Source organism: Neopsephotus bourkii, unplaced genomic scaffold (assembly GCF_033783945.1).
Source record: "Neopsephotus bourkii isolate Nb327-2 ecotype Australia unplaced genomic scaffold, CSIRO-AGI_Nbou_v1 NB_1248, whole genome shotgun sequence".
Taxonomy (NCBI): Eukaryota; Metazoa; Chordata; class Aves; order Psittaciformes; family Psittacidae; genus Neopsephotus; species Neopsephotus bourkii.
Window position 1 is genome coordinate 3,960,255 of NW_026901733.1, and position 20,760 is coordinate 3,981,014.

The window sequence follows — 20,760 nt, forward strand, 5'->3', positions numbered from 1 at the left end:
AAGCTGTTACTAAAGTGTAAAAAAGGCACATTTGATTTTGGAGAACTGAAAGTGGTAAACAAATAAAAAGATTCACAGTTTAGTTCTGGTTTAAGTTTTGCTTCATTATGGTATTCCTCTTCAGGTCTAAATTGGGCCTAATGATCTTGTTCAACTTCATGCTGCTATCCTACCCAAGCAGATATTTCTAGGTTATATGCTCAGGTTGTAGTGCTTGACAAAGATTTGCTCAGATTGTGAGACCCTGTTACACTGATAGGAAAAAAATGTCTCATAAGGATGTTACCTTGAGATTTCTGTTCTTTCAGTGCGCACTTTGGCAGGATTGATAAAGACATGAATCTCTCAATATTTTTTAGGTCCACCATGCTCTTCTCTATAAAAAATAATCCGAAGCAGAGAAGACAGTACTTCTCCTTCAGATCTATCTATCTATGTTTAATTATAAATGAAAAACTGTGTCTCTGATTTATACAGATGCTTTCACCTCTATAGTGATTCTTTTTCAAGAAGTGGTGTTTTAAATTCCTCATAAAACCGTTTCTGTTTTACTTTGCACTGAAAATTAAAAGAGGATATAAACATGTTCAGAAATAAGTAATTAATGTTATTTTTTAAATGGCAGGTAGCACTATGTCTACAGCTTATTTTTTTCCATAATTACATGACAAAAAAATCTATGAATGCAATTGATTTCTAAGAAAGAACAGCATCGGTGGTGATGTGAAACGTGATATTTCTCAGCACTCTAGCTGCCAAAAAAGTTTTGATTTTTTTTTTTCTTGTTTTGTAGATAGCTGTTTCAAGCTGCATTAATCTTAATATCACTAGTAGGGAAACGGCTTTTCCAGTGTATTTGTATCCAAATCCAAAAGGCACATATTTGACTTAAAAATTGTAAAAACACCCTTTTTCCCCCTTGATTTAATTCTGTAAAACATAACAGGACCCCTAAAATTGGAAATCTTCCCAAAACAGAGAGCTTCAGGAAAAAATGCACTAAGATTGCCAGGGGAAAGATTACTTTTTGAAACCCTTCTTTATGTATTGCATGTTGTACAAAGAGTAGAAACACATAGTTTTGGTAATTGATATATACATACTATATAACTGGGGGGAGAGGGAGAAGCAGAGAAGTCTCCAGATATTATCTTTAAAACATTTTAATTGTGATTACTGCTGTAGAGGAGTTCATAACAAGTTAATAAACTCTAAATACTATTGTGGTGAAACAGAGCTGCTTATGAGTCCATCTGATTGCATAAATATTGGCTTATTCAGTGCTCTAAAATGCCTGAAAAAAAAATACCATCCTGGTAACTGTGGTAGCACGATTAACGAAATGTTAAATAACATAAAGGGTTTGCAGGAGATGACTCCAGGTCAAAGACTCGGTGATTTCAAAATTGTGAAGTAATAGCAACTGACACAATGTTACAAACATACAACTACTCTTTCTTTTTTTTCTATGTGCTTTTTTTTCCGCTCCAGAGTTAGGAAAAACAGAGGAACTGTTTATTTTCACAAAGAAATAGCTTTGGTGAGCTAATGCTTACTTGAAAAATGAACAGAGTTCCAAGAGAAAGTGGCATTGCAGTCTATGAAACGAAATGCTAGAGGGAACATCAAAATGTGAGGCATGATAGATGCATGATGTAATACTATTTGAAATACATTGATTTTGGTTGTCCTTTAAAAAATCCAAACCCCATCCAATAAACCAACTCTGTGACTCTAGAAAGCCCTTCAATGTCCCCCCCTTCCTCAAAGCCCCAAAGCATTAAATGTTACAGATGAAGCTTCCTGCAACAAAACATGTTTAAGTTGCAAATCATTGATATTGTTGTGTTAATTGTTTGTGCATTTACAGGGACTGTGTGACCTTACCTTTATCTGTATTGTCCTTTGATAGTTTTTCAAATTTTAACCCAGCCTATTTTATTGCTTTAGCATATATTACTCTCATTTTATGCAGCATCTAGGCTCTGTCCAATGGGATTCATGCTCTGATTGGAAATATAGACAAACCAAAGCCAGAACATGAAATAGATAGAATGTATTTTAGAAAGCATATTTGAAATGTGTTGTGTTGCTAAATACAGTTCCCATCTGATGTATCTTTGCAAGATATGTAAACATCCTTATTTCATTATGACATAACAATGCTCACACTACCAGGATAAAGAGATGCGAGTAAGTAATGTTCTTATTTTTATTTTTTGAAGACAGATCTCATATTTAATACTCTGTGCAGTTCTGTTAGGATACCATTAATGTTTCTGAGAAATAGAAATTTTTATAGGAGGTCATTCATTCCATTATTCAGCTCTATCAATAAAGTTTCAGAGTGAATAATTCAATGTGGTTCATTTCACTTGTTCTGTTTCCTTGTTATCTGATGATTGAACTTCTAACTTTCTCAGAAATTCATCTTGCCACCTAAGAATAATAGGTTCATAGAAAACTAGGTTTGTATCCTGAAGCATTATTTATTCAGTAACATCAGTTTTAGCCAGTGACTCTGGTAGTTGTTTCTGTATTTACTGGAAAATGATGAAATGTTGTAATTTGTTCTTCTTTTTTTTTTCCCTTTTTTTTTTTTTTTTTTTAGCAGTAAGAACTATGTGAGCTTTATGATTACTTATTTTATTCTACCAGAGCCATGTTTCTTGCATTTGCAATTAAAGGTATGGTATTGATGTAGATAATAAACTAAGAGTGAAGGCTGCATGGTATTTTGAAATGGATTTATCCGAAAGGCCCAGGAAGTTGCTATACTACATAATAAAGTTCTTAATTAGCAGAGCCCACCATTTCCTCTGTGGTACACAAAGAAGTTTTGTGGAAAAGACTTGTCTGCGAGTAGTATCCTAAAAATCACTGAGCAGCGGGAGCTGGATTGCAAAGGTGCCAGAAGGTGTATAAGGGGCCATTTTGTATTCCACAAGTCTCACGCCTTGCTCAGCATCATTGTTTCTGATCCCTCTCGGGTACACATCTTGGAAGAATCAGAGTAAGAGCAAGGATAGAAAAAATTCTACTGTCAGTACAATTGCTTCATGCAATAGGATTCATAAAGGTACTGAAATGCTTTTTAAGTGTGGAGGAGAAAATATATTTCCTCCTACTGGGAAACTGTTTTAGGACCTCACTGTGTGATGGCTGGAAAGTATTTCCTAATCTCAAGCCTCAATTCAGGCTGTTTCTGTCCATTGTCCTTCTGCTAGCATAATCTTTTAGTTTATACATCCCTTTTCTATCTCTTTGGAAAATATAATGATAAAAAAGCAGCAAGAAAAAAAGACAAATCTTTCCTCTGGTTTTAAAATGGCATCATGAAAATCTGCATTGGTGATATTTAATCTCTACTGTGAGGGTAGAAATCTTTTGAAACCCCTGTTATGAAACCACAGTTTAGAAGGGAAATGAATATTGGAGTGACTGGACATGAAGGTGCTCTAATACCTCACTTTGCTGGGATAGAAGTGTGCTATATCTGGATATTCTTTTGGAATAAACTTCCCGAATGCTGTAAAGCTGTACTGCCTTACTAGAGTTGCAGGCAAAGGTCTTCTGAAGAAATATTGTGCTGTACCTGAGATTAGTACCATGCAAATTTAAAGCAGAAATGATATTTTTGTTTTTGATGTACTATCCTAAGAAAGGTAAACATTTATATCTAAGTAGAGAATTCAGTTAAGTCCTAAAAGTGTGACTTAAAAGCTGGTTAAGAGGTTTGGCATCTCCAGCCAGCAAGCAAATGCTCATGAGGTTATGGAGAGGGTCAAATTAGCTGGTGTTGACTAGGTAAAACATGGGCATGGGAGGCACGGGAAAAATGGCATGGTGAGCACCCTCTGGGAATAGTCCCCTCTGCGAGTGCACCTGCATCAAGTTTAGCATACAGATAGGTTCCTTTCAGCTCTGCAATCTTCATGTGTCTGTGCAGCCCACATCATTGCACCACAGATGCTCAGGTGAGGGTTTTCATGATTTCTCTTTAGAGCAAATGCTGGTCAGTATGTGCCAAGAGATCGGTAGAAAGGGGTAATGTTTCTATAAAGAGCTTGGTTCAAACAAAGCTGAATTAATGAGTTCCTTCTGCACAAATTCTACAAACAAGGTAATTAGACTGAAAGATTTCTTAACTAAAACTTTTTGAACAGCTGAGCCATTTACCTGCTGCTCCAAAACTCCATTTAGCTGGACAGGGGGAAAGAGGTCTTGTTTCAGAATTGCCTCATGAGTGTGTAACTAATTGAACTGCACTATTATCTGCACTTTTAGGCTGTGTAACTTAAATTGGTCTTGCATTCAAGAAGAAAAAGAGGTTTGCAAAAATAATGTCTGTGATGTAGACCTACTTTTCTTTTTCTTTTCCTAAATTATTAAAAATATTGATCTTCTTCATATATATAAATGTATATGTCATAATAGAGGATTTGAAGTTACTGATAAATCATACTATCATAGCATGGCATTGAGTTCACTCATTTCAGGTCTTTTTTCAAACTTGTTAGAATTTGCTTGACCTCACAGTCTATGCAGTCAGCACTGGTGCTAAAAACAGATCTCAGTATTATAAAACCTTTCTTAGTGTCTAACCTAAGTGTCACTTCTCCAAATATAAGTCTGTTGCTCCTTCCTTTTTTACTCTGGGGGACATCTTTTAAGAAACTGTCCTTCAGTTATTTAGCTCTGAACTAGAGCCTCAGCTGTGTTTCAGCCTTCTTTTGTGGGGCCTTCTTACGGACCTGGAATTATCCTTTTTGCTGTCACTTTGAAATTTCTTCACTACCAGTTACTTGAAATGTGGTACTCACAGCTGGATACAGTACACCATCTTCTTCGTGCTATCTGCTTTAGAGCAGGAGTCCACTGGATGGCCTAAAGCTCTGTCGCATCTTCCATGTGACAGTATGATTGTGGAGAGGCATGATGATGTTGACACATGTTCAGCTTGCAAGATATTAGAATCTGTAACCCTTCCTCCACAAATCAGTAGCTCCCCATTCTGTCTGTGCAGATTATTGTTTCTGCTGAAGTGCAGAAGCCTGTACATGTCCTCAAAATAATTCCTTCAATTCATAAAAATCAGCACAATCCAGTTTATTGGTGGAATTGCAGCACCTGCTACTTCAGAGTTTTGCACCCACCCTATATTCCTACCTTTTTGATACCTAAAAGCTTGCTTATGAGACACTGTCAAAGATCTGATTAAACATTAAATGCCTGATTAAGAGATTGGGTATGCATATCTACAGCTTCTAATCCATCCTCAAGCCTTTTATCCTCTCACAGGAGGAGATTTGATTGATTTGATATTATTAGGAGAGTTTTTGCCAAGTACATTCTTTTTTATATTTTATTTTTTTCTCTTTTTTTTTTACATATCTTTACAATTAGCTAATTGGACTATTTTTCTCAGATATGGTAGCATAATATATAGCATCTTCCTCATTCCTTTTTAAAGACAGACATTATTTTCACCTCTGCAACCTTATGCTTCACAAGTTCTCTGAGAACAATTCAACCAATTCTTTATACTTACCAGCTTCAACTTTATCAGCTTGAACCTTCATCTACTTACTATTTTTCTCTTTCTCTAATAAATTCTGTTGGTTTTAATACTGTTAACTCTCTGTTTATTACCTTTAGTGAAGTACTGTGGTTTTCAGGTTTATCATTTTGATGTTGATTTTCTTCTCACAAAATCAGCAGAATAGGACTTTCCTTGGTTCTTTCCTTATCCTAATGTGCAGAGAGAAACAAATTATACCTCCTCAAGTTTGTTGAAGAAGAACAGGCCACAAATCAGTAGTTCTTGGACAATTAGAAGTCTTAGGCTGAAAATCGTTATCTACACGATATGAATTTCATTGCTGTGTCATAGAGAAACATTGCTACATGACAATGCTAACAACAATGCTGCAAAGGATATAGCTTTCTTCTGTGTCACTTTTGATAATTAGAAGTTTTGAAATTCCATCATGTGAAAGCTAAACAAATAAATTCTCAAAAATAAGAAAGACTACAATCACTACTAAAGTGATTGTTTGCTATTCTACAATGTGGAATTGAAGAAACCTACTATTTGTGTAAAAGTTTAGAGAAAAAACAGGCAGCTCATTATTCTAATGAATAACACACATTTAAGAAAAACAAATTAACAAATTAATAATAATAAAAAACCCAACCAAACTCACAAAGTTACAAGACAGTATGAGTGCAATTTATATAGAAATTTATGCAGTAAAAACATCCTGAAATACAAAAATATGGCATGGAGTGAGAAAGCAGCCTGACAACATGTAGTTGACAAGAACCCTCTTGGTCCACAGACATGTACATTTGCTGATCTCTTAATGTAGCATCTTTTCATGGGAATCTGTGAACTTTACAACATGATCTCACACAGCCATTATAACCAATAAGTTACTGTTGTGCAAAACCCATCCTGAGTGGCAACGGCCATAACATGATGCAGAATGAGCAAATAGTATCTTTCTATATGATACAATAGTATGTAAGAGCAAACTAGTTCTAATGCTTTCCTTTCTTTCTTGTTTACTTCTCTGTTTTGTGGAAGACAAGTTTCTCTCTGACATAGCTTTCTTACTGACTCACAGTTACACTTTTTTCTTGGAAGCTCTGCATGGATTTATTGTTACTATCACATTCAGGTGGAAAATTAATAAATTCATAAGCTATAATGTGCTTCCATCATTTCTCATCTTTTCTGCATTTTGGACTATGTTCATCTTGTCTCCTTTTTTTGCTATCATCTTCAGTTAGTGCTGCTGTACTGCTTCCTGAGATTGGTTCAATAACTAGAGCTGAAGCAAGAATTTAAACCCTTCTCTGAATTTTCAGATTGCACGACCATCCGTTTATTTTATCAGCTACAGAACTTAGACCTATCAGAGAATTATTTGACAGACTCCACAAGGAGTCGTGGAAAATAAGTTCTATATTTTTTTATCAAATCTCTTGTTAATTCTTTATGTTGGCTTCTAGGAATCATTATAAATACATTTACACACAAAACAGCATAATCAGATTGGGTTGTCAGGGAACCTATGTTTATCCAGGTTTCAAATACAGCCCTCAGAAGCATAAAGATTTTGAGCTCAATATGATTTATAACTCTATTTTTCAGAAGAATAAAGGCTTATTTCAATCCATTTATTTATGTTCTATATAACACAGATACATTTACAACTTTTAAAATAAAAATACTATAAACATGTCTAAATTATGATGTGTTGTATATTTATGATTGTGTTTATTTTTATGCTTATATTTAATTTTAATGATTTTACAAAATTCCTTCCCACTACAGTATAGTTCCTATATTTATACTGTGCAATAGTTTTTTTACAGTATTTTGTCAGTGCAGATTCAGGATAGAATAGTGAATGCTACATTTATATGCATCATTTTGTAAAACAGTGAATAAATTAAAATCAGCTTAGCTATGACTTTAAAGACAAAGGGCTCTTATCTTCAAGGCAGAACATTTTTTTTCTGATGGGATCATCATCTTTTATTAATTCTTGTGATAATTAAATCATACTGTTCTTGCACATCAACATTTTTAAATCGTTTTTTAGGACATGAGATGGTTTTCATGAGTAGCTTTTTTTCTCTGTTGTGACTTTACAGCCAACCAAAGTGAGATGGTTGCAATTGCTGTGTTCTCAAAAGCTATGGAAATACCATCCGTTTTATGCTTAGACACAACTGCACTACTGAAATGAGCAGCTTTATTACTGACAGCTGTTTTTCAAGTATCACTCAGTGACTTAGTGAAACATTTGCAAAGTGCTGTGTTCCATGGAAGGGTTTTTGGGAAAGCAGCATGGGACTGTGGTGTTTATTAGTCTCAAATAAAATACAGCTGCACCTGGCAGAATACAAACCAAAATATATGCAGTGGTTTAAACCATAGTTATACATGGGGTTTCCTCTTGTTGGTTCAGTCTTAAAATCCATGCCAGAAGATGACACTGTCATGAGTCTTATTGTGTGATCAGTCAGCTATATTCCCTTCACTGTGAACAACACTGTGTGCAGTTACAGATCCATAAAAAAAAATAAAATAATCCACAAAAAAACAAACAAACAAAACAAAACAAAAACACCAAAACCCAAAACCAGCTACAGCAACAACCACCAAAAGAACTGCAATAAAAAGTGGCTTTCAACAAGAATCGGACTTTTAAGACTAGATGTAGTGGGACTTGGTTTATGTTCTTAAAGCAGTAAAAAGCATATGGCCAGCAAGTTGCAGATTTGGTTTGTGTATCCCCATTTCTTATGTTGAGGCAAACTGCATGATTTGGATCATCCTGTATTAAGAAAAATTGCTTTGTAGTAGAGAAGGACTAGGCACTGATTAGTGAATGCTTCCAAATCTTTCATCCTGCTTTGTCTGAATGGTACTAAAATGCTATGGCTGATTTACAGTTTTTGTAGAAACTCATCAAAAGACATGAGGGAAGAATACATAACTTATCAAATACATTATTGTATTTTTAGACCATCGTGTGGCAGATCCTAATACAGACTTTCAAAAGAGTTTCACACCACTTCAAAAATTACTGCACTCTGGGTGACATCCCAGGGCAATTTATATGCCTTCATATACGATCATGATAGAAACTTCAGGAATGTTAGTAGAAGCGGATACATGATTTTAGGAACCTCTTTCTCAGCAGCAGAACAATAAAACGCAGAACTTCCTGCTGCAAAGTAATAGTGTCTATGTGAAGCCGGTTTGCATCATATGACACTTTTACTAGAGCTTAAATAAATGCAATTAAAAAAAAAAAAAAAAGATAAACAAATAAATGCCCCGGAATACATAGAATCATCAAATAATAGACTAGTTTGTGTTGGAAAGGACCTTAAGATCATCAAGTTCCAACCCCCTGCCATGGGCAGGGACACCTCACACTAAACCATACCACCCAAGGCCTCGTCCAACCTGGCCTTGAACACTGCCAGGGATGAAGCATTCACAACCTCCCTGGACAACCTATTCCAGTGCCTCACCACCCTAACAGGAAAGACTTTCCTCCTTATATCCAATCTGAACTTCCCCTGTTTAAGTTTGAACCCATTACCCCTTGTCCTACCACTATGAAACCAAAGTACTTTGTGTGGAGTGAAAGACTATTCTCGTGACTCTTTTACCTCACGCGTACTTGTCATTCTTCAAAAATGATTTCACCAGCTGTATAGTATGTCCTAATTAGTTATAACCCCAGTGCTAATTACCTTTTCTGTAACACTATCTGAATATCCCCTTTTTAATGAAGGGACGGGTTAGGCAATTTTTAATATATATATATATATTCTATGATGTGTCATAGCTTTCCCTATTAATGATTCAAATCTAATCAAAGCAGTTCTTATTTGAAAATCAAATGTTTACCATTTCTGCCTATAAAAAACTGCAATAGAGTAATCTGAGAACAGTGTTTTGAGCTTAACTACAGAGGACGTGAAATGAGCAATGCAATAGTGCTGCTCTTCACCACAGTGTTATACATGTGCTCTTCTTGCAAAGATTTTTAGCATCTCAGAATTTTAATTTTGTATGTTCATGTCTTTAGTGTCAAAACACAGATTGCAATATATGGAAGAAAAAAACTGTTAAAGTCAAAACTGTATTCATATTCAAGAGTAAAGCAGTCTTTGGTTTTAAAACATGAACTCCTGGAGGAAACCATTAGCCTTACTGCTTGTCCTTATATTAAATTTACTCACTGCTAAACAGTCTAGATGAATAAATAAATACTATAAGGAAAAAAGTCTGTTTTCTAAATGTAGGAAAACAACAATAATAAGCTGCAAGTAGCATGTCAAATTATAGAAATGTAAAAGGGAGAGGGTGCAATTTAGAACTACGTGGAAAAAGAAAAAGAATAGCTAAGACAAAAGCTAAATAATACCCATTCCAAAATAATCTTAAAAGTACTCCAGGATCTGCAGAGAGAGTATGAAACTCAGTCTGCAAATACTGTCCCCGTCTAGAGGAGGTTGTTCAAGCGTACATATCTCTCAGATAACTTTTGGCTCCCTCAGGGTTTTCCTACAGCTGAGAAGAGCTTTCATTTTGGTCTGATCTTATTGGATATTTCAAATGTTTTCTCAAATTTCTTTAAAAAAAAAAATTCAAATAGGAAAACATTCTAAACCTCAATATTCTCTATAGACATTGAAGCGTTTGATTAAATCTCATGCTTTGGTTTTCTAGAGGAGTGCAACAGTGTTACAGTGCTTCCTTCATTCATGTTGTCACAGCTAAAGAGAAACATGACTTAAGTAAGAAATCATTCACTGAACAGGTCAGTGGAAGAAATAGGTAGTATTGTTCTTAATTAAGATATACTCAGTACATTTTTCTGTGGAAAGTATAGATGATCTAATACGCCCATCATTTCTCATAGGAGTCTAACCTCCAGTTACAGCAATTAGCTTTTTTTATCACTGAAACATGCTACATCAGATTGTGATGGAACATGTTCTTTGGATTCTCTTTTGCAGAAATACTGTCTGCTCAATCATTCCTGAATTTATACCTGTGCTGCTGATTACTCCTACTTACTTGTGGAAATAATGTTAGTTCCTGTTGTGTTGAAATGGTATTCAGGTTGCTCTAACTCTAACCTCATCCTCAAAAATATTAATCTGTCACTTCTTTGTGACATCTGTGGGTTTATAAACATGTCTTTTTTCACCCAGTTTTGCCACAGAGAAAGCACTAGGACAGAAAATATAGTACAACCGAGGAAAGAAAAGAACACCCCAATAACCTTTATCCCAGTCTGCCTTGCTGAGAGAATGTCAAAATGTAATCCTTAAGAAGATGATCTACTTCGTATTGAAGGAAACAGCTTGTTTGAAAAACCTACAGAAAAATAGACCTGGATAACAGACTGTGCCCAGAGTTATGTGTAGATACATTAACCTTACTAATCTCACTTCCTTTAGAGACTGAATGCTGGATCCCAGAGTGCCTCAGGTAAGAACTATACTTGCAGTAAAAGAGTTTCTTTAAATCTCTGCCATATGCAAACTTCCTTTTCTGCATCTTTGGAATAGTATAATAGAATCTTTATGTGTTTCACAGCTTCACAAGAGCATATTTAATATAGAGGACTCCTCGGCTTTATTCTTCTGTAGGGGTTTCAGGCAGTGAAGGATGAGAAAGATCTATGTAGGTAGTAGTATATTTTACTTTTCCAATGGTGCAAGAAAAATGTTTCCTGTAAGCCTTCTGGCTTTGAAAATAACATGTTAAAAACCACAACCCCTTTTCATCAAAGTGAAAAACAATTTTATGTATGGTTCACTTCTAAAAATTTGATACAGGAAAAGACAGCTGAGCTGTGTCTCTCTGGTCTTCCATTAATTCCACATCATCTGAATTCACTTAAATTTTTTATGCATGCTTTATATAAATAAATTCTAAGAAGTCCTCTCTTTCTGATTTATCACTATTAGAGCTTTGAAAATTCAATTATTCTCTCAGTTAAGCACATGAATATACACATACATGTGTAGCAACACTCAGCCTTAAGGAAAATAAGGAACTTATTTTCTGTATTGCAGTCAGCAGTGTGTGACTATGCAGAGAAGCAGGTCACACGAAGAAGACAGCTTTTATACAAAATTATTGAAGTAAAATATCTCTTTAGAGATCCAATCCAAAACTGACTGTAGTCCTTATTCACTTTACAAGGTTTCAGATTTAGCCTGAGAACCCAAAGGAGATATTCTCTTCACCTTTTTTTAATTAAAAGAAAACTGTGTAAGTTACCTTTTTTTAATACATTTCATGTGAATGAACTTTTCCCAACTACAGTCCTTAAAAGATTCAACAATAAAGCTTGTATAAATCATGAACTTGGCAATTTTTATAATACAGGTTTTTATCATCTGGTGCTCTTTATGGCATTGTCGCTTTTGAAATCTTTAAAATATGACAAAATGTAGAGGTGTTTCATCAATTTTTGAACCCTCTGTGCTTTTGTAATAGGTCTATTTTATGACACACAGCAAAAAGAACTCTGGAGTTTCAGAGTTTAGTTATGCAAATTTCTCTTAAAATCAGAAAGGGTTATTAAAATTAACATACCCTCAAGGTCCTTGCTCTTCAGAAACTCTACTTTTAGGATTAAGCCATGTATTAGACAGGTAACAGGAGATTTCTTTGTCATCTTTCTTCCTGAAAAAAAGTGGTCATTGCATTTTAAACATGATAGACATAAATACTGCTAAAGGATAATGAAGTGCAAAGATTTTATGCTGCAGTGTTCTGTATGATACAAGCTCATCGGTTTTGAAGGTATGAGGTTCTGGGATCAATCAAAAATTAAACAAAATGCCAGTGGATTTCATAGCAAAGGAATAACAAGCTCTAAAATCAGAAACATGAGGAAAACGCTATTGTCACACCTGCTTCGTTTGTACTGCATCTTTATCTAGTACTTTTTGAAGACTGAACATACCACAAAAGGAACAATGGTACCCCAAAGCGTTTGCAGTAACAAGGTCAAATAGGCTTGGGATTTCATAAATGGATTCATTTCCTAAACAATGCCCAGAGTTTCTGGTTGAATAACCCTCCATTGTTGGTGGATTAAAGTTGATAAGTTTTGCAGAAGCATGTCAGCTCCCTAAAGAAAGGTGTGTTCAAAGGTAAACAAGCTTTTTCTTTCCACAGAGAACCAGTAGTGATATCTTTGTCTCTACTTCCAGCAAACGTTCCCATATGAAATTAATTCTGAAACAACAAAAATAAGGCATATTTTTGTGCAAGCTTCTGATAGCTATATACAATCTTAAGATTCTACATAAGCTTTCATTGAAGACTGAAAAATGACACCTGCAATGTGCTTTTGAGAGCCTCACAGAGGTAAGAAGACTGACATGGATGTGTTTTTTGGAGCAACGCTCTTCAAAATCATGAACCCTAAGCATCTTCTATCCCACCTGTTTTTGCAGTTAGTAGTTTCCTAACCAAGGGATCCTCTTTCTTTGGTCCTTGTAGAATGCTGAGCATGTGCATGGGAAAACCCATTCTCTTAAGTGCAGAAAAAATTTCTTTGATGTTAAAACTAAGCTGGGTTTGCTGCCATTAAAGCAATTTTTGGAACTAATGAACAGTTTACATTATCTTTTGAGGAAAAAAATTAAAATTTTCAGTTCCTTGAAGGGAAAAAGCTGAAATGGTTTTGCAGTAAAAAACTTGTGCCACTTATGAGAGACAACTGAATTACTAGATACTTACTTCAAAATTTTGGAGTAAACTCTAGTATTTATGTGAGTGTCTTACTATGATCATAGACATTTTTGCTATCTGTAGCATATAGTTTATTATTCTGATAGAATCTGTTGTGAAGAGATTTCATTACCAAAAATGAAGGAAATACCAGGGAAAATATTTTTCACTTTGTGTCAGTAAGATTGTGCTCTTGCTCTTTTTGAAACCATGTCAGTGAACACTGAGGGCGATCCATCACTGTAGCAAACCTCAGAAGTCAGTGAAATCACAGAAGAAAAGGTTGAATCCTGTTATTCATTTTTATCTATACGAATTTCTATAAGCCTTGCCTATGGCTCTGAGCAAAAATACATCTGAAGTGATACATGATCTTTGCATCCTACAAAGAAGACTGTAAAGGCTACACGAGAATATCTTTCCACCTTGGTACAAGGCAACAAATGGGGAAAAATACATTTTAACCAAGAACTTTTTAATATCTATATAACATTTCATAAAACATGTAGGTCTGCTAAACAATGTCTAAGATAAATTTAGATTTGATAGGTGCAATGGTAGGATACTGAATTTACATTAAGTGATTTTCAGGGTCTTAGCTCTTAATGATTACTTTGTAGTGGATAATTATGGACACCGAAGTTAAGCATGAAGTCCTGCAAATCTAATATGCCAACATTGGGCAGGGAAGATGATGTATCAGGTCTTTGATTGGACTTGTGAATGTCAGCAGGAAAACAATAATGCACCATCTACCAGTATGTAACAGTGTCAAAATGACACCAAGACTATGAGCGAACCGGCTGACAAAAGAAGGCTTTGGGGAAACCTTAGAGCAGGTTCCAGTGCCTAAAGGGGACCTACAAGAAACCTGGAGAGGGACTTTTTACAAGGACACATAGTGAGAGGACAAGGGGGAATAGATTTAAACTGAAAGAGAGTAGGTTTAGATTAGACATTAGGAAGAAATTCTTTACTGTGAGGTTGGTGAGACACTGGCACAGGTTGCCAGTGGATCCCCTGGCAATGTTCAAGGCCAGATTGGATGCTGCTTTGAACAACCTGGTCTAACAGAAGGTATCCATGCCTCTGGCAAGGGTATTGGCACTACGTATTTAAGGTTTTTTTCCAATCAAACCGTTCTATGATTCTGTGATAATAATATGGAGGTAGTACAAGTCCTCTGCCTTAGTTACATTGCTGATTAAAGAACATAGAAAGAATACACCTTTACTTAGTGCAGTAATATTTGGGATCAGAGCCTGATATGAATCCTGCTTTGGACTTGCCATAAGACCCTGTAACTTACAAAGACAGCAGAAGGAAAACCCAGGCCTCAGGGACTAATAAGCATTTCTTATGCCCTGTCAGGTTGTTGTGAGCCTTGAACTGTGCAAACTCTTTCCAAAGAGAGGTCAAACCAAGGCTGATTTTCTGTTGCTTGAGCGTGTTTTTTCTTAGTATTTGGTATTATTAAAAACATTCCAATTGCATGGGCTTCTCTTGTGGTTTTAATTTATTTTTGTTTTCTTATGTTCGTAAAACCAGTACTTTGAAGTGGTTGTTTTACTCTCACTTATCTGAAACTCCTTCTTGGATGAAATAGAGCATATTTTAGACTTAGATTTACTTTAAAATATATATTGTAGATTAAAAATTCAATGTTAATGACAGTACCTATTTTGCCACCTAAATCCTTGAGAGTGTTCTTTATAAGGACTGCTATCTCCCTCTTGTGTTAACCTGTGTTTGGTTTGATTTGGGTAGAGACTCCCACTGGGACACTGAAGACCAGATCACTGGCAATGCAGTACCTCCCCAGCCAAAAGCGCATTGCAGAAAGTAGAACCAGAAGCTTGTTTGTTTATGTACACCAGCTAAAAAACCTCACACTTAAAGGCTGTAGTAGTTACTGGTTAAAATTTATGATAAAGCCACTATGACACTGCTCTCATTTGATTTAAAAGAAATGTAGACATTTTGACCACCAATGCACCTCTGTTTGCCATTTCTTTCACTTAATTGTTCACATTTATTTAAATAAATTAATCAGTGTTTTGGAGAATATGCCATTGTAACAGAAACATAATAGAAACAATGTGGTTGTGTCCATGCTGTAATTAATAACAGACCAGCCTCAGTCAAGTTTTTTATACAGAAAGCAAGAAAACTCTTATACACCCAGGTTAAACCTGAAGTCCCTATTGGAATACGCTAGAAGTTCCCTGAAAATATCTATTACCATCTCCTTCAGTATGTTATTTGTCAATAAAAGAACTTTGAGAAACCCAAGCTTATATAATTTAAGAATTTCTAATTAGTTAGCTATTGGTTTGCTGGGTTTTTGTTTGTTTGTTTTTAACCTTCTAACTACATAAAAGAAAGAAAAATGCCAGTATTAAAATTATTCCTTTTGTTCTAAATCAAATACGCTTTTCTGCCTTGTAGCAGTTAACTAATTAAGTTCTCCCTTTCTTCTGTGTGAGCCTGAAGCTTCTTCAGTTGAAATTCTCATTTCCATTGATACTCCTCTTTCTTGCCTTCCATTAATCAGGTTAATAATATTCATTAATGATTGTAGGGAAAAAATAGACCTATTTCTTGGATAAAGTTTTTTTGTTATTGTTATTAAAAATTGTCAAAGCATTGTTTCTGTTACAATATGAAGACTTCAAACTTTTCATTTACATGATCAAGCTTATCAAGTTCTGCTAAATCTTCTAAGGAGAAATTTTCCAAAAGGCAACCAAATTAAAAGGAAGATGGCATCTTTTGGGAAATGCAAAAAAAACACACAGAGGCAAGCAAATCTCATTCATCACTGTATAGTAATTTGGAAAATAATCCTAACAAGTTCACATTTGCTGCTGTTGCTGTCCAGATTAGTTACACATGGTAGCTCTTTGAGGCCTTCTGAATTTCTAGATATATTACTGTGTATGCCAAGGAAAAGGAACAATATGTCTTCTCTAAGAAGAGTCTCCATGGTAAAAACAAGGTGCTATTATTATGAACAATAAGCAGTAAACATTGAAAAGTCACAGTAACATTCAAATGAATTTCTTGTTCATTTCAGGGGGGTGGATTTCACTCTCTTCTCAGAAAAAAATGTTTTTATATACAAAAGTGGCAATGGTGTCTTTTATTCTGACGATGTAGTTCTAAGAGAAGCATTTACCTACTTACATCAGAATATCATAAATATTCTAACATCAAGACAGAGTTGTAAGAAGAAATAATATCTTGCATTAGACCTACAAATAGAGCCGGAAAAATCAAAGACCATCATTGATCAAGCTTAAAACTCAAAAACATGGAACTCTAAAAGGTTTTTGCTTGGAGAGAGAATCTCCATGTCTATCAAGGCAAACCCTATTTGTTAAGAAACAATCAGAAGATTAAATGGTAACTGCAATTTTTTCTTACCTGCTGAAATCCAGCTTTTTTCTCCTTATACTGGTTATAAGCTGGAGCTATCTGTGGTTCACATAGAGCCCGAAGCTAAGATTTCCATACTGTGGAATGCAAAGGCAGGCTGCTGGGTGACTGAATCTTTCTCCAAGATATTGGTTAGACTGAGGTGTACATCCCAGGTCTTTTTCATTTTCCATAAATAAGCTGAAGAGTATATAACAAAGAGTTCTGACTGAGTCTGTAAAGTCAGGAGCACTCCCTCATTCATCAGTGTACAACAGTGCAGTGTGTGAGAAATCTTACATGAATCAAAAGACCTTTGATTCCCTCAAGTAATATTTCCCTCTAATATTTCACTTCAGAAAGGTAATGCAGTACAACCACTTCTGGCCCTGGTGCTGCCTGTCTGAGCTTCACTTTTTTTCTGGTTTTTCATATCATCAAAGGAGCAAACTGAAATTGTTCTCCTACCTTACTGAAGCAGGCATAACTCCTGTTAACATATATAACCATTAAATTCACCAATGGATGCTAAAATATAGTAAAATAACTTAAAACCTATTTAAAAGATCAGGAACTGAGTCAATATAAGCACATAGTATGCCATTAAAGGTTTAGACTAGGCGTTAGGAAGTATTTCTTTACCAAGAGGGTGGTCAAACACTGGAACAGGCTTCCTAGAGAGGTAATTGATGCCCCAAACCTGTCAGTGTTTCGGGGCATGGCCTTAACAACATGCTTAGATTTGGTCAATCCTGAAGAGGTCAGGCAGTTGTCCCTTCCAACTGAAATATAATATTTTATTCTATTCTACTTTACTGATGACAATTGCCTTATAGAAAATGAATTACCATAGCAGAAAACAGAGAGCTCTTGCATTGATGAATATTTGGCTAAAGAAACTGAGAGTGGAGAAAGGAGAGAATGGCACTCACAAAGAGCTTTTCAGTTAAATGTCACAGGCACTCTTTCTGAGTGAGCTGCTGGTTAACAGCTCTGAGACTGACCTGGCAATGTGATCAGTAGTGAAGTAAAAAAAATGTATTATGATGCACAGCTATCCAGGATCATAAGGGCAATGAAGAATTAGAGACGGATTTTAGAAGAATAAATCACAGGCCAATAAAATGGTTCAAAAATTATTGTGTATAAATATGAAATAGATGAGAAAGAAAACCCAGCAATCCTGACTTCAAAGGCTAATCAATGGACTCTGAGTTGACTATTGCTTTTTTGATGCAAGGATTTGAGGGTGTTATAGCTCCAAGAAAAGGTCTATTCAGTGTTTGACAGGGGCCAGAGGCAAATCAAGTGTTAGTAATTCTCAGGCAGAGAACACATAACAAACCAAGGGCATGATGCCACTGTTTGGATCCATGGTTTGCCCACATCTTGAGGGTGCATTTCTGGTCTTCTTGGTCAGTATCGCAACAATGAGAAGATTCGAAAGGAAAGCAGCCCAGACTAACCCGCTTGCACTGAGGCTGGCACTTGCTGACTGCTGATGGAGTCCAATCAAATTGCTAACCCAGTGGAGAAATAACCCAGCAAAACTAAATGAATGTCATTGAGCCAGGTAGGAGTGACGGGGCAGAAGACAGATCCTTTCAAAACAATCAATGACGGTTTATGTGGAATTTAAGGAATTAAATATATACCCCTCTTTATTGTCATGAAAATACTTGAAACTAATAAAACCGTGAAAACTTAAAGTAACACTGCTTGACTACAGTACTCTTCCTAAAGAGAGCTGAGGCTAGGTAGCATCAAATTTTCATATATAATAGCTCATTTTACACCACTACAGCATTGTAAATGGGATTGAAAAGCAGATGTAAATTATATTGGCACACACATTAACTTACAGTTGGAGTAATGTCAAGTGCCCTCAGTAAATGAAATACTGGGTTTTGCTATGGCTCGTAAGTGTATTCAATCACATTAGTCAGGACCACATTAAATGGATGAGGAATATAAATTTTCAGACCTCATGGAATAAACCAATCACTAATTAATGATGCTTGAAAAAAAAGTCGTTTGAAAAATTGGGTGTTAGCTGTGTTTTGAAGGGTAGGTATTTCTTCTAATGTCTATTTTTGATATATTTTTAGATAAACTGTTACAGGTTTCTCTGGGATACTGGCCTAGGTGCAAGTTCTGTATTTGGCGAACAGTCATTAAGTAGAGCAATATTTTTCAAGTTCTGTAGATCATGAACTCATTTCTCTGGAAGCCTTTCACTGAATCCTGTCTTGCTCAGGCTGACAGAGTCTTATCAGCCATATAGTGAGTAGGAATGAAGCTGCTTCGAATTATTTTTTCTGAAATGTCGCTTTCCTCTTTCCTGTAAAAATTATGAATTTGGACAAGTAAAGTATTAATTAGACATTTTACTTTCAAGTTAAGTTTATAAGAGTTTAAACTTTCCAGTATTAATTACTTAGGTAAACAAATAATTACAAAATACACAGTTTGTTGACCAATGTGATTTCAAACAATGATAATCTCTGGGTAGTACAGATGAACAAATCACAGCAAAATGTACAACAGTAGAAATAAAACTTACTTAGGCATCCAGCAAATTCTTGGTACCATACAAGCTAATCAACTAAAATGCATCCATAAGTCTTAGTGCTCTAAACCATTGTATTTTTCAACAGGAAACCCAGAAGTGGCCCTAGAAGGCAAAAATCCCACATCCTGCCAATTTTGTATCATTGGGAACTACAATATTTGGCCTCCTGGGTTTACAGAAAAAATACTTTTTTTGGATGTAATCCAGGTGACTCATTATCACTACATGCCCAGTTCTGAATGACTGGTCCCCTACATATGTACATAAATATATACATGTATATATTTATATATATACACACACACAAGCATCCTACCGCTAGACTATATACTACATATATAGTGCTTGTTTATAGTCAAGGATAGAAAATCTCACAGCCTGTATGGTCTGATCATATCTTTTTTCTACTCAAGAACAGATTGGGTCAAACTTACAATGGTTTTCTTTTTATATTAGGGGAGGTCCTGTAAAGAGGCAGGAACCATACCAGCTTCTATTGGGTTTTGTTCTCCGGTGTCTACAGTGTTTGTTTCCAGTCCAGATCTTAACTCTGGCCTGGCTTCTTTAGTCAAAGAAAGGTGTATTATATACTATAGTTATGATGGAGAGCTACTGTGCACACAAAGGTCTTTATTTTTGTATGGAGCTTCTGTGCATACCAATAGATATTAAGGTTATGGGATGGATCTGTAAGACTTCATTAATCCTGGAGGGGATTCCAGGATTTATGGACTTCAGGCTATTAGATTCTAGCCTAACTTTAGCAATTATTAAGCTAGCAAACCTAATGTTAGTAAAGGGGGAAAAGACCATAGATAACACATCGTCCATCTTACGACTGAGGCTGTTTTGTTGTTTTGTCCAGATTCATCTCATTGATTTTAGCTGTCTAAAAATTAGACGTCTGACCTAAGCTAGCTGTCTAAGCTTCCTTGGTATTCAGCAGAGGGAAAGGCACTTCTCGAGGGTGATTCATCTGGCTGATTTTACAGAAGTATTTATTAATTACATGCATACATTGGTTTAGCTTAATAACTGAGTTGCAAGGTTTTAAATAAGCACGTTCTCAGTAAAAATGGCAGGGGGTCATATAAATTGTCACTGCTTTTCATGGCCAATTCACAATGCTAAAAGCAATTACGATCAAATCAAGTAGGAGTAGTAATTTTTGAACAAACTACGTAGTATTTGTGTATGACTACAGGAAACAAGGAAGCCTAAGTTTCCCACAGATCTATGTCTGATGTATGAATGCTGGCTCCAGTGCACCTTACATCTGTGCAAGTACAATGCCATACAGATTTTCTGGGGCAGCAGATTATGATGGCAGTCACCCCTGCAATTACCTTTTCTATATTATCTTCCCTGTTGAATTTTCATTAATTTATTGGCAATCTGGGGGGATCTCACCCCTGGAAAACTGAGAAGAAACCAAACTATGGGTTCGAATATTAGTTGGGTTATGGAGGAAGGAAAG